Raw genomic sequence first — 13,312 nt, 5'->3', positions numbered from 1 at the left:
CCCTTAGAGGGAGCATTTGTACAGATTTAACCAACTAAACCATCCATTTAAAGTGCAACAGATGCTTTATAGAGAGGTAAATAATGGTTAGTGGCTACAAAACACACAATATGAGTCAGCTGTTGTACAATGCTTTGCTTTCTGGGGGTATATACTGGCCATTTAGTTACTTGCTCCGCTGCTGTATATAAACATTATTTACCATTATGTATCAGGGTTGTAAGCTGACCCCACAAAAATACTGGACATCCTGTGGGTGACTTGGTGTGGGTGGTAGGTGGGTCACATAATGGCTACCAAAAAGCTACACCTTAGACCTTACCTTTGACCCAATCACTTATTTTTCACAACGGTCATTTTGTCTGGCTGATCGCTAGTAAATTGTACAAACATCATTTTTCATTTTTGTCTGCCAGTAACACTCATACACAGTAATGGTTTGACCCCCTTGACTACCAGAAACACGCAACGACACAAGTGACATTTTTTTTACCCTCCTTGGCTGCCTGTGAAACACAAAGAGCTCGATTAATCAAGCCATCGCCTCCCCTACGACTGCAGGTTCTCACAATGTCTATGGGGGAAACAAAAGTTACGTTTAAACCGGCGGTTTAGGGGTTAATAGGTTTATTTAGGTGTCGGGGAGCGGCGGTTTAGGGGTTAATATATTTAAATAGTGTTGGCGATGTGGGTGGCGGCAGATTAGGGGTTAATAACTTTATTTAATAGTCACAATGTGGGTGGGCGGCAGATTAGGGATTAATAGGTTTAATAGTGTTGCGATGTGGGAGAGTGGCGTTGTTATTGGTTAATAGGTAGTTTATGGGTGTTAGTGTACTTTGTAACACTTTAGTTATGAGTTTTGGGAAACATTTTTGTTACACAAAATCCATAACAACTGGTCTCAGATGACGGTATGGCTCGTGTCGGTATAGGCTGTAATGCTTTTTAGCCTGAACGCACAACCTGTAATGCCGGCGCTATGAAAATCCCACACAAAAACATCATTTTTTGAGTGCGGAATGGACGTTGCGTTACAGGCTAAAATGCTTGTGTTACAGCTATACCGACACGACTCATAATATGCGTTCCTGGCCATTCCAAGGTAATGGCCAATTTTTCAGCGTTAAAAGTCGTACAGCACCGTAACTCAAAACTCAATCTAGGTGTATGTTTGCTATTCTGATAGAACACCGTAATACTGCAAAACTGTCCCTGTACTATCAGTTGTAACAATCATAGGTTCTCACCAAATATGACACTCACTAATGTACTAGATATTATTTGCTATTGCTCCCTTCTGGGGTCTGTATGATTAGACACCTGGGACCAGATTGGTGTATTTACATGCAATTGTATTGGAACCAGATTAGGGAATATTTTTTAATAAATATTAAAACTGGGATGGTTCAATTAGATATGATCATTCAATAGGTGTATAATGTATGGATTACATCTCATTGAAGGAAGAGAGAAAGAGAAAGATATAACTCTCTGTGGCTGCTGTCCTATTGGTGCAGGCAGCACCTCCCCAGCACAGTAAATTTGGGTCTAATGTACCTGCGCAACCTTAGGAGCAGTTATGATGTGACTATGGGGGAAAATTGAAGGCTTATATTGCAGTGACACCCTATGCTGAGGAACACAGGGACCCCTGTTTAACTGCAGGGATCTGTCACAAACTATTAGGGACTGGGGAATTTCTGCTTGGCCTATGTTAACAGCAGCCGATGCATGTCAGTGTGTAAGAATTGCTTTCCTCCCCCTGTACATGAAATATCAGGGCAAATTCTAATGTTTTCCAGCTCTACTAAGTGATATGGTGTCATATTAATAGTTATGTGTTAGATTCTAATTAGTAGGGAAAATAATACACTAGACCAACTGGTGTCCATGGGCACAAGTATCTTCTGCACTAAGTTTTGTGGCCCCAGGTGAAAACAAAAGTGTGAGCTTTAGGGACTTGTACTGTGGTGAAAAGAGTCCTCTATAGGGGAGAACAGTAGATTCCGGGTACCCTGAAACTTCCCTACTGTAAAAATGACTGGACAGTTTTAGGAAATATATTATTATGTCTGCAAAGAACAGTCATGCATTTATATGTGGCCCTTAAGGCTTCTTAAGAGTTATGTATAATAAAGTAGAGAATGCAGCATCAAAGGATACACTTGTATTTGAGAAATGGTTACTAAAATTAATGCGGTTGGAGAAGGGGAGCAATTCAAGTACATGAATTTTTATTTATTTATTATGTATTGTTAAAAAACGATGGGCACTGCCATCCGCACATAAAACACATGTAAAAACATATCAGATCAAGACTGACCTCCCATATACCTAGCTACACATGCCTATTAATAGGGGCTACGGTACCATAAATTTCAATGGACTGAACTGATGCTAAGAGGGTACTATTCCCCCACCAAGCTACTTGCTGAAGTAGAAAAAAGACCCAAAGTGTATAAGAGAGCCACACTTTCCGTTTATGTGTGTCAGGATTCTCCTTGTATTCCCTGCGTCATGTCTAAACTCCTCCCAGTTTGCCTTTAAATCTTCAGCCCGCCCTGTTCCTAGTGCTTAGTAATTTTGTGTTTGACTCTGAACGTTTCACAGTCCTAAGCTTCTGTTTACTTTGGGAATTTCTCTCTTCAATTGTCTCCAAAGGATTTCATACTCTCTACTATATCTTAAGCTCAGTGGGAATCAACTTTGTAACAATCCGTTTCCAGCACTGTCATTAACCTCAGCGTGACAACGCTATCTGGGCTAATTACAAGATCAGCTGGGGATTGCTCATACGAGCTACTACATTCCGGACCTGCACGGATCAGAGCAGTAATAAACTTCCCTGCACAACCACTTACCAGATCAAAATCTAAGGCTGTAAAGAACGGTAACGCATAAAAACTCCGGAGACAGTAAAGCTGACATCCAGCTGATCGGATTCTGATGTCACTCGATCCGTTTACTCGGAACTCTCCGCTTCCACTGCTCAAGTCTATTGCGCATGCTCAGCCTCAGATTTCGCTCTAGAGAGCAGCTGCTATTCTCTCTGTTATTAATTAATGTATTACAAGTTAATTTCTTAGTCTCCTAAAGTCATACTCAGATATATCTATACTCAGCATTGCTAAATGGGGTTACATTACATTCTTGTGAAATGTTACAATTGTTCTCAATATTAATTCCCCTGTAGCAAAATTCACTTAGCTGATCACTGCAACTATTTCCATCTATAGTAGTTGTAACATAGCTAGTGACACAAATACTACTCACACTGAGTTTAGTCTGCAGCTGAGATTTGCATAGAAGATCAAACCAAGACAAGTCAGATAATGCCATTCAGGTTTATCCTAACATAATTACTAAGCCATGGGTACAGGTCCAGCAGACTTACCGCAATTTGTTTATAGCTTATCCCAGCGAGTGGACCAATTAGGACAAGGTCTATGGGATCTAAAAATTGAAAACCAATCCCTCAGAAAAATAATCAGAGATTCTATGGCCTCTAGGCCGCAGCAACCTGAATCTATTCCAGAGCCTGTTGTGTCACTACCTGAACCCTTTTCAGGTAACAGGAAACTGTACCGTCAGTTTAAGAATGCCTGCTTACTGATGTTTACCCTGAAACCGAAAACTTATTGCACAGAAAGAGTCAAATTGCTCACCATTATTTCCTTCTTAAGAGGCGAACCAAGGGTATGGGCAGATGCATTCTTTGAGTCAAATCAACCTATACTAGGTTCTTTGGATGAATTCCTTTCACAAATGGATGAACTATATCTTGACATTGACTTTCAGTTATCCGCTGAGACGGCGATGAGGAGTCTTAAGCAAGGAAAGCGAGTAGTCGAAGACTACATTGCTGAATTTAAGCAATACTCCCACGATTCCCAATGGAACCCTGTTGCTTTATGAAACCAGTTTAGGTTAGGACTGGCTGATAATATAAAGGATGAGTTAGCCCGTAGCGAAATGCCGAAAACCCTAGATTCCCTAATGAGGTTGGTTATTCAAATTGACGGGAGAGGAGGTCCGAAAGGTACCACAGGGAACAACATCCCAGGCCTCAGACATCTGGAGATCACCCACCTTCCACCTCAAGAGCTGTTCCAGAACCTACGGAGGTTAGTATGGCAAGGGGTCCACTGACGCCTGAAGAAAGGGCCCAACGTAGATCGAACCTACTGTGCATGTACTGTGCTAATGCCACACATTCAGTGAAAGACTGCCCATTACTTCTGAAGACAAAGAAAAGTAAGTGGAATACACTATGTGCATCACAGACTTTGAACAACACACATTCTTACTGTGTACTCTCTATGTCTTTACAGTGGCACCATCGCAAGCTTACCTCTGAAGCAATCCTCGACACAGGATTCTATGGAAATTTTATTAATAGTGCACTTGTGAAGTTCAATAAAATTCCTTTTGTGTTAAAGCAGAACTCTGTAGCAATTCGTGTTATTCTAAGACTATTATTATCTTACAGCGCTGCATGTGGTGACCTCTAGCTCCTGTCTATAGTGGGCCCCCCAAGGCACCCACTAGGTGAATAAGAAGTGCGAGAATAGATAGATAGGAGCGCCACAAAAAGGCAAGGTCTTATATGATTTTATTTGTAGGTCTAATGTTATACCATGGGTTTAGAATAGCATATGTTATATGTCTAAAAAAGTCTCTGTATAAAATTATGTAGCACAGGGATAGGCTCAAATGTTTGATATAAAATGTTATAAAAATTTATTACAATTTGCACGAAATGTCATATAATTAGAAATAATTGAGTACAATTTGCACAGAATATCATATAGTTAAAAACAATTAAGTACATGGATCCATGTTAACAAAATCCTATTTCGTATAAGTATGTCCTAAATAGTCTAAAATAAATTTAACTGTCTGAATGTTAAATTATGTATGAGTCTCACACATATATTGGTGTGGTCGCTCTGATGGGTGACCTCTCTAATGTAGTTTACACAAAAGATACAACAATACAATGTCATATATAGATGAAAACGGTAATCGATATAATAATATAATAACAAAGGTGTGAACGTAGTGTTCAAAAATATTAAAAAACAGGTCTCAAAAAATGAGATCTACAGAAGCAGTTGAAACAAACATGTGAATACAGATGCAAATCAAAAATTGTGATCTACAAAAACATATATATATATACTCAGTCAAAAGTTGTGAAAACAAATCCCAAAGATTGTGAAAAATGTGTTAAAATAATGTTGAAAAAAATCTCTGTGAGCAACTAGTGTGTACACAAACTAGTAAACGTGGTTAAAAAGTCGTTTTGGAGGTGTGAAAGTTCCTGGAATTTACTCCATTTGATGGAATGTTCCTTTATTTGTAATCCTAAAAATGTTTGATGGTCAAATATAAAATTGTGAAAAAGAGTGAAAAAAAGAAAAAATGTGACCAATGTATGGTAAAAAATAAAAATTCCAAAAATAAAAATAATAATAAAAATGATGATAAGAAAAATTTGAAATTCCTCAAGACCTGTAAATAGCAATTTGTGTTATTGATGGTTCATCCATTGCCAGTGGTCCTATTACCCATAAGACCGTTCCTCTTTTACTCACTACATCTTGTGGTCATACTGAGTTTATTGAGTTTGATATATTACCCTCACCTCTCTTTCCCATTGTCCTAGGCATAACATGGATCAGAAAACATCAACCCTCGATTAACTGGGAGACATTGGAGGTCTCGTTTCCTTCTCCAATCTGCCGACAAGCATGCTACTCCTCACAGTCACTTCTCGAAACTACTGAGCTTTTACCCCAAATTCCTCAAGTACCAAGACTTTTCTGATATCTTTAGTAAATTGGAAGCTGAGACACTGCCACCCCATCACATCTACGATTGCCCTATTGAGATCAAAGCTGGTTCAACCATTCCATATGGACACTTGTATCCGTTATCACAGCCCGAGTTGGAACATCTTAAGATTTATTTGGAGGAGAATCTTCGTAAGGGTTTCATATGACCCTCCACATCCTCAGCGGGTGCGGGTATGTTCTTTGTAAAGAACAAGGATGGATCCTTACGTCCGATCATCAACTATAGAGAATTAAACCAGCGGACTATAAAAAAAAAAAATCGATACCCGCTTCCACTTATACCTGAATTGATAGAAAGACTTAAAGACACTAAGATATTCACAAAATTAGACCTACGAGGAGCCTACAATCTTGTCCGTATCCGCGAAGGGGATGAGTGGCTAACTGCCTTCAGGACAAGGGCTATGCAATGCCCCAGCGACGTTCCAACATTTTATTAATGTCTTCAGAGACTTGTTGGACATATGTATCTTAATTTATTTAGATGACATCTTCATTTACTCAAAAACCTACGAAGATCATATAAACCATGTACGCCGGGTACTCTCCAGATTGAGAGTACATTGGTTATATGCCAAGCTTGAGAAATGTGAATTTCATACCGACAAAATCTCTTTTCTTGGTTATCATATCACCCCCACTGGTGATTGGGCAGAACCTAAAACAAGAAAAGAACTTCACCGTTTCCTCGGTTTCGCAAACTATTACAGGAAGTTCATTAAAGATTTCTCAAAATTAGCCAAGCTCTTGTCTCAACTCACAAGTTCTTCTACCCAATTTTGTTGGAACGAAGATGCAACACAAGCTTTTAACCTCCTCAAAACCAAGTTCACTACAGCACCCATCATAAGGTTTCCAAATCCGAAGTTACAGTACATTTTTGAGGTAGACTCTTCAGATTTTGCTCTTGGTGCGATCCTATCCCAGAAAAGCTCTGTATCAAAACCCATGCACCCAGTCGCTTTCTTCTCTAAGGTATTAAGTTCTTCAGAAGTAAACTACCCAATAGGGGAAAAAGAACTTCTTGCTATCAAAAGGGCTTTGGAACACTGGAGGCACCTACTGGAGGGAACTACGCAACCGATAATCATCTACACGGATCACAAGAATCTGGAATTTCTTCAAGCAAACAAAACTCTATCCTCCAGACAGGTTCGCTGGAGTTTGTTCTTTACACGATTCAACTACCACATAGTGTATAGACCATCTAATAAGAACGGAAGGCGGATGCTCTCTCAAGGAAGGATTTCAAACCAACATATCCGCCTACCACCTCTACAATTATACCAGCAGACAGGTTTATTGGACTGACCCCCTACTTGCTTAATGAATTTAAGAACTCACAATCTAACGACAAAGACCTCCCTAAGTACCAACTGCAACAGAAATGAAATGGTCTCTCCTACTATGGTGAGAGGTTATACATACCTGGCAGTTTAAGACTGCTTCTTCTACAGATGCATCATGATTCTCCTCTTGCTGGTCACCCAGGGGAGAGAAGGACCTTGGAACAGATATCCAGAAGATTTTGGTGGCCTTCAATGTCAAATACCGTTAGGAACTTTGTCAGTTCTTGCACTGTTTGTGCCACTTCCAAATCTCAAAAACGCCCTCCATACGGCCTTTTGATGCCCTTACCCGTACCATCACAGCCATGGAAACATCTGTCACTCGACTTCATTGTTAACCTACCTATATCCTCAAAAATTAATACCATCCTGGTAGTAATTGACCTCCTGACTAAAATCGCTCATTTCATACCCTTCCATAAATTGCCCACATCTTCTGAGACTGCGACATTATTTGTAGATAATATTGTAAGACTTCATGGACACAATTCACTTCTCGGTTTTGGAGGGCTCTTTGTCATCTCCTACATATTGATCACCGTTTGTCGACTTCATTCCATCTTCAGACAAATGGACAGGTTAAACGTGTTAATCAGTGGATAGAACAATATTTACGACGTTTTTTTTCTTACCAACAAAATGAATGGTCAACATATCTTTCTATGGCGGAATTCGCTTTTAACAACTCCCAAAATTCCTCCACCAAAATGACTCAATTTCAGGCTAACTATGGATTTCATCCTAACTCCTATCCTACCACTGCTCTCTTTCACGATCACCAAACTGATTGTCCCCATCCCAACGATATTGCTTCTACTATGCTGAAAACCATCAAACAATTACAGGACAACATCACAGAATCTCAAACAAGGCAAAAACACTACTATGACCTCCGTAGAAGTCCAGCTCCAAACTTCTCTGTTGGGGATTTAGTTTGGCTTTCAATGAAGAATCTCAATCTTCGCGTACCTAGTAAGAAATTGAGTGGGTTGTATATAGGAACACTATACCCAAATTAGATGAATATGAGGTGAAATCTCTAATCGACTCCAGAATACGCAAAGGGCAGTTACAGTACTTGGTTAGATGGGTTGGCTACTCCGCCAACGAAGATACTTGGGAACCCTGGCAGAACATACACGCCCCGAGAAAGGTGTCCCTATTTCACCAACGATATCCTGACTGGCCGGGTCCTTGAGTCGTTCTGCATTGCAGCTGTCCGCGAAGCGGAGTATCAGTCATGTATTAGCACTATCATCAAGACTATTAATAATTATATCGATACTGCATTTATTTTAAAGTATTTCTCTACCCCTGTTATTTGATTTTTTTGCAGATCCAAGTGGTCTTATGATTGTTTCCATTATGATCACTTTTTTTGTTGCTCAATGGTTTATTGCATCCATACTTTTAATATTAAGCAATCATAATTAGATTCGCTGAATTTGAAATGATGGATAGTTATAATGTTCTGCTTCATAAATTTAGCATTTTTTTTCAGTTTGGTCCATAATATATATAATAGTCTTTGTTTCCTAAAGATCCACAATCTTTACTAACATAAATTGTGATAGCTTGGTATTTATCTTCAATGTTATTACAAAAACATCTTTATTGCTCATGATATCAATTTTTTCAAGATAACCATACCGACCACAGTTTACATCTTATAAATATAGGATTGCTAGATATAATTACAACTATTATTTCACACATCCCAGAAACTTTGAACATTTCAGATAAGATGTAGAATAGCTCATTGTGTTCATCCATACTCTCCAATCATATATGTAAACAGTTAACTGATTCTCCCATCTAATGTATAGGTTTGGTCTTTTTTTCATAAGAGTTATGTAATTGGCTTTAACAGCTCTGAGAATCGTTGTCTGCGTTACAAATACTTTTTGTTAATGACAGTCTGCTCCTTTCTAGGCAGCAGTAAAGACTTTATAGCCTAATGAAATGCTAAAGACTGGATATTAGATTAACAGGTGATGTGAGTTATGGATGGTTGTGCACAGATAATTTGAGGAAGCACTTCTTTACAGAAAGAGTGATTGATTTATGGAATAAACTTCCTCAAGAGGTAGTAGCAACAAACACTGTGGGGGACTTTAAAAATGCATGGGACAAGCATAGGGCTATCCTACGAACTAGATAAGTTTATACTGTTAGGTAAGGTCGGGCAGACTTGCTGGGCCTATGGCTCTTATCTGCCGTCAATATCTATGTTTCTATGTTTCTATAAAGTTTAAGTGCTGTATCGGTGCTGTCAGTATACTTGCCAAGTCTCTATTTCTGCTCTGTCATATCTACGGAAGCTTTCACATCTAAAGTAATTTTAATAAATTAATTTTGATTGTTATATCGATTGAGATATTTATGTACAATGTTCCCATTCATATTAAATATCTTCCAATTGCTGGAAAGCTAAATATATCACCATTGAAGACTTGTACAGCAGCAAATGATTCATTTCGAACAAATCATTAGTAGCAAATATTCTGAAAAAAATAGTGTCTGCTGCCCTATTTGGTATTTGTTTCATTTAAAACTAAACAAATCCTGAATATTCAGTAACATTTACATACATTTTCATTAAAACAGATGACAATATTCCTTTGCTGCAAGTGAAAACGTGTCAGCTGTAGTTTTATACTCACCAATAGTGTGCTGGGGAGCCGCTCTAATCCGGATTTGTCTTCACAGACTCCAGGGCAGTGCTAACTTGAAGCTTAGCGTGACGAATCCCTGAGTCTGCACTAAAGGACCTTCCCGTTAGAAGTATTTTACCTTTTAAAGCTAATTTAAAGGAAACAAATATATAAACACATATTGTTAGAATATATTAGTTTTATTTAAATTAGTTTATGGATTTGTTCAGATTTTCATTTAGTGAAAGCATTACCTAATATCTGTATTTTCGTTATGAATATGCATTAATAACAAAACCAGTGCACGTGTCTACAATTTAGACAGATATGATCTCAGAAATGGTTTTATTGTTTTGTGGGCCATATATAGAGCAGGGTATACAGGGGTGAGGCATACCGGGGGCAGGGAATAAAGGGACCCGACATATTTGTCTTATTGCCCTGCATATCCTAAGCATTCCCTGCTAGGTAGGCTTAGTAACAGCAATGTGCTGCTGGGAACTAGCTGGCGATTTGTGGCTGCAAATATATGCCTCTTGTCATTGGTTCACCACATATGTTCTGCTAGCTCCCAGTATTGCATTGTTACTCCTGAGCCTAAAAAAAGCTACTTTAAAAACAGAAATAAACTGAAAAGTTGTTTAAAATTACATGCTCTGAATCCCACAACCCCCCCACAAATGTTGATGTTACTGTCCCTTTAAGACTTTAGCGACGGTAACATTTATAAGTATATTAATAACAAGGCAGAAAACTAATGAGGTTATTGACAAAATATAGCAAAATAAGTCCCTTTCCTGATTAACCATCAAATGTTAATATGGAGCGGGTCGATCTAAGGTCCCTTTCCCCCCAAATATAAATAATCAGATCTCACTTTGAAATGAGTCACCTCTTTATAATAAGTGTTGTTCTCAGAACTTTATTATTATTATTATTATTACCATGAGGGCTTGATTCATTAACAGCCTCTTCAGTCTCATCCTATGCTGCTGATTCACAGCTCATGAACCCCTTAATGACGTCGGCCATTGGTTGCGCTTCCAGGGTCTGTGGGAGCATGGGTCCTACCATCAGCAGCGAGACCCCGCTATTTCTGTATGCCTCAGGCACTCCTACAATAAAGGTATAACAAATGATATTTTTAGGCAGAATTGAATGGAAATAAGATGTAAATGTGTTACCCCTTTTTGTTACAATACAAAAGTATGACTAGGACATTGTACAATATGTATACAATGTTTTAGTTATATGTAAAATGTGTTTTAAGTCTTGTGATTTTTGTTCTTGGTATGTTTTTCTTTCTTTTTTTAGGAAGACGATATTAATATTTCATAGAAAACAATAGCCACGGCTTTATAGTTTCACCAAAGTACTTTTTTTTAACTTTGCGCAATCTAAAACATGTTTTTTGGAATTGATTTCTCAGTGTTCTGAATTTGTTATAAAATATTGTGACGTGCTGTAAAAAATATGTTATTAATATAGAACGTTTGCTACAATGCGGTCACAATATTGCAAGTAAATCATGTTCAGAACAGTGAGAACTTCTATCTGCAATAAAAATCCATATTATAACATTTTACATATAATACATATAAATAATACATTGTATGCACCTGCATAATATCCCCACAGCTCCTATAGACTTAACCCTTTCATGCCGGGTTTAATTTGTTTACATCGGAATAACGTTCATGCGACCACAAGATTTCAATGATGGGATCGGGTCGGGGGGGCTACAACACTTGAATCTGATCCCATTATGTAAGCACCGTTGGCTTCAGTACAGCCAAGCAGCTAGGATGGTCCATGCCATCCTAACGGTGCTAAAGCCCAGCACAGTTAGGACGGCATGGAACGTTCTAACGTTGTGTGAAGGTTAATAGTAAGGTGTTTGTTAATAAAAGGACAAAAAAAACAGCAACAACATTGGAGCTCACAGACGTAACTAATATATAGACTTTCCATGGGAGTAACCTGTATTATAATGGGGAAACATCACCGCAAGCTTTTAATTTTCAAAGCACTGTCCTCCATCTTAGCTGCAACTTTACAGCCATATTAGTCTCGCCAGCTTTTCAGTGGGGAAATTTTCAATTGTGAGAAATCTACTAAATGTACAGTGAAGATTATATTACACAGGATTATCTGAAATTTTACTACACAAAACCCATTTTTTGTTTGAGTGAACGCACAGTCTATACTGTGTAAACATACTTTGAATACACACACACAAACAGAGAATATAAACTCATTTTATATTGTTTACATTTGTCCAAAACATAATAAATGAATGTCCCTTTAATGAAAAACAAATGTGAACCAATCAAAAAAAACAACAAAAAACTAATTTTCTCAGCTCTCTTGGCCAGCCCTCAGCCCATTTGTCTCTTATAAATGCTACCTGTTTATAGAGCTGTTGTTGCTCTACAAAATCTAATAATAATAATGATAAAAGATAACGTATGGTCCAGCAGGACATCTGTAAGTGTTGACCACTAAATTACAATGTTATGTGATTTCTCATTTTTCTTAGTCAGTAGTGATGACACGGCCAAAATAAACGTATGTGCTGTTTTGCACCACAGCTGTCGGCTCAAGTAAAGCAAACAAGTATTTAGTATGTGTAAATCATGATTCAGCACAGGAACATTTGCCTAAATTATACACAATGCATGCCAGCTAAATATTCCTTGTGCTCAGCTGCATGTGCACAAAAAGCACTCACAGTAAGGGCACTGCCAACATAAGATGCTCAAAAGTCTGGGCATGTGAGCATGGCCAGGGCCGCCACTAGAAATTTTGGGGCCCCTGACTTAACCATTGATCAGCCCCCCCCCCTCCTTTGACATGAGCAATTTTGACCAAGTGACTAAAACGTATATGCACTTTATTCTTAAGAGTCTATTTAAATTTAGAAATGTTGTAAAGGTAGACTAGTAACACACACACACACACACTCATACACTGAAACACACACACACACACACACACATAAGGATTCACATATAGACACTCTAGCAGACATGCAAAGAAACACACTCAGACACAGACACCCAATCAGACACTCAGCACTTGTTTACATTGACCTTACAAGTAATGAGGTAAACTACAGTTTTGTAAAAAAAGGAGATTTAGAAAACAAAATATGGAGTTCTGATTATCTTTTTGTAAAGGAAGATGCCAACTAAATGATGACAACAGCATGCAGTGGCTGAAAGGAAGGGCCCTGAACTGCCTAGACAATAATTTTAAAGCTTAAATGGTGGATTGGTGACTTCCGGAAAGGTCTCGTTAGTCTCAAAGTCTGTAGAAAGATGTGAATAATCAGTAGTAAGGTCAAAATGTCCTAAAAAAGGAACAGAAAATGGACATACAAACTCAAACTTGCCCATACACCCAAGGAAACACTGACAGAGACAGCCTCAGAAAACACACAAAGACA

Source organism: Bombina bombina, chromosome 7 (assembly GCF_027579735.1).
Source record: "Bombina bombina isolate aBomBom1 chromosome 7, aBomBom1.pri, whole genome shotgun sequence".
Classification (NCBI taxonomy): Eukaryota; Metazoa; Chordata; class Amphibia; order Anura; family Bombinatoridae; genus Bombina; species Bombina bombina.
This window is presented reverse-complemented; position numbering follows the sequence as displayed.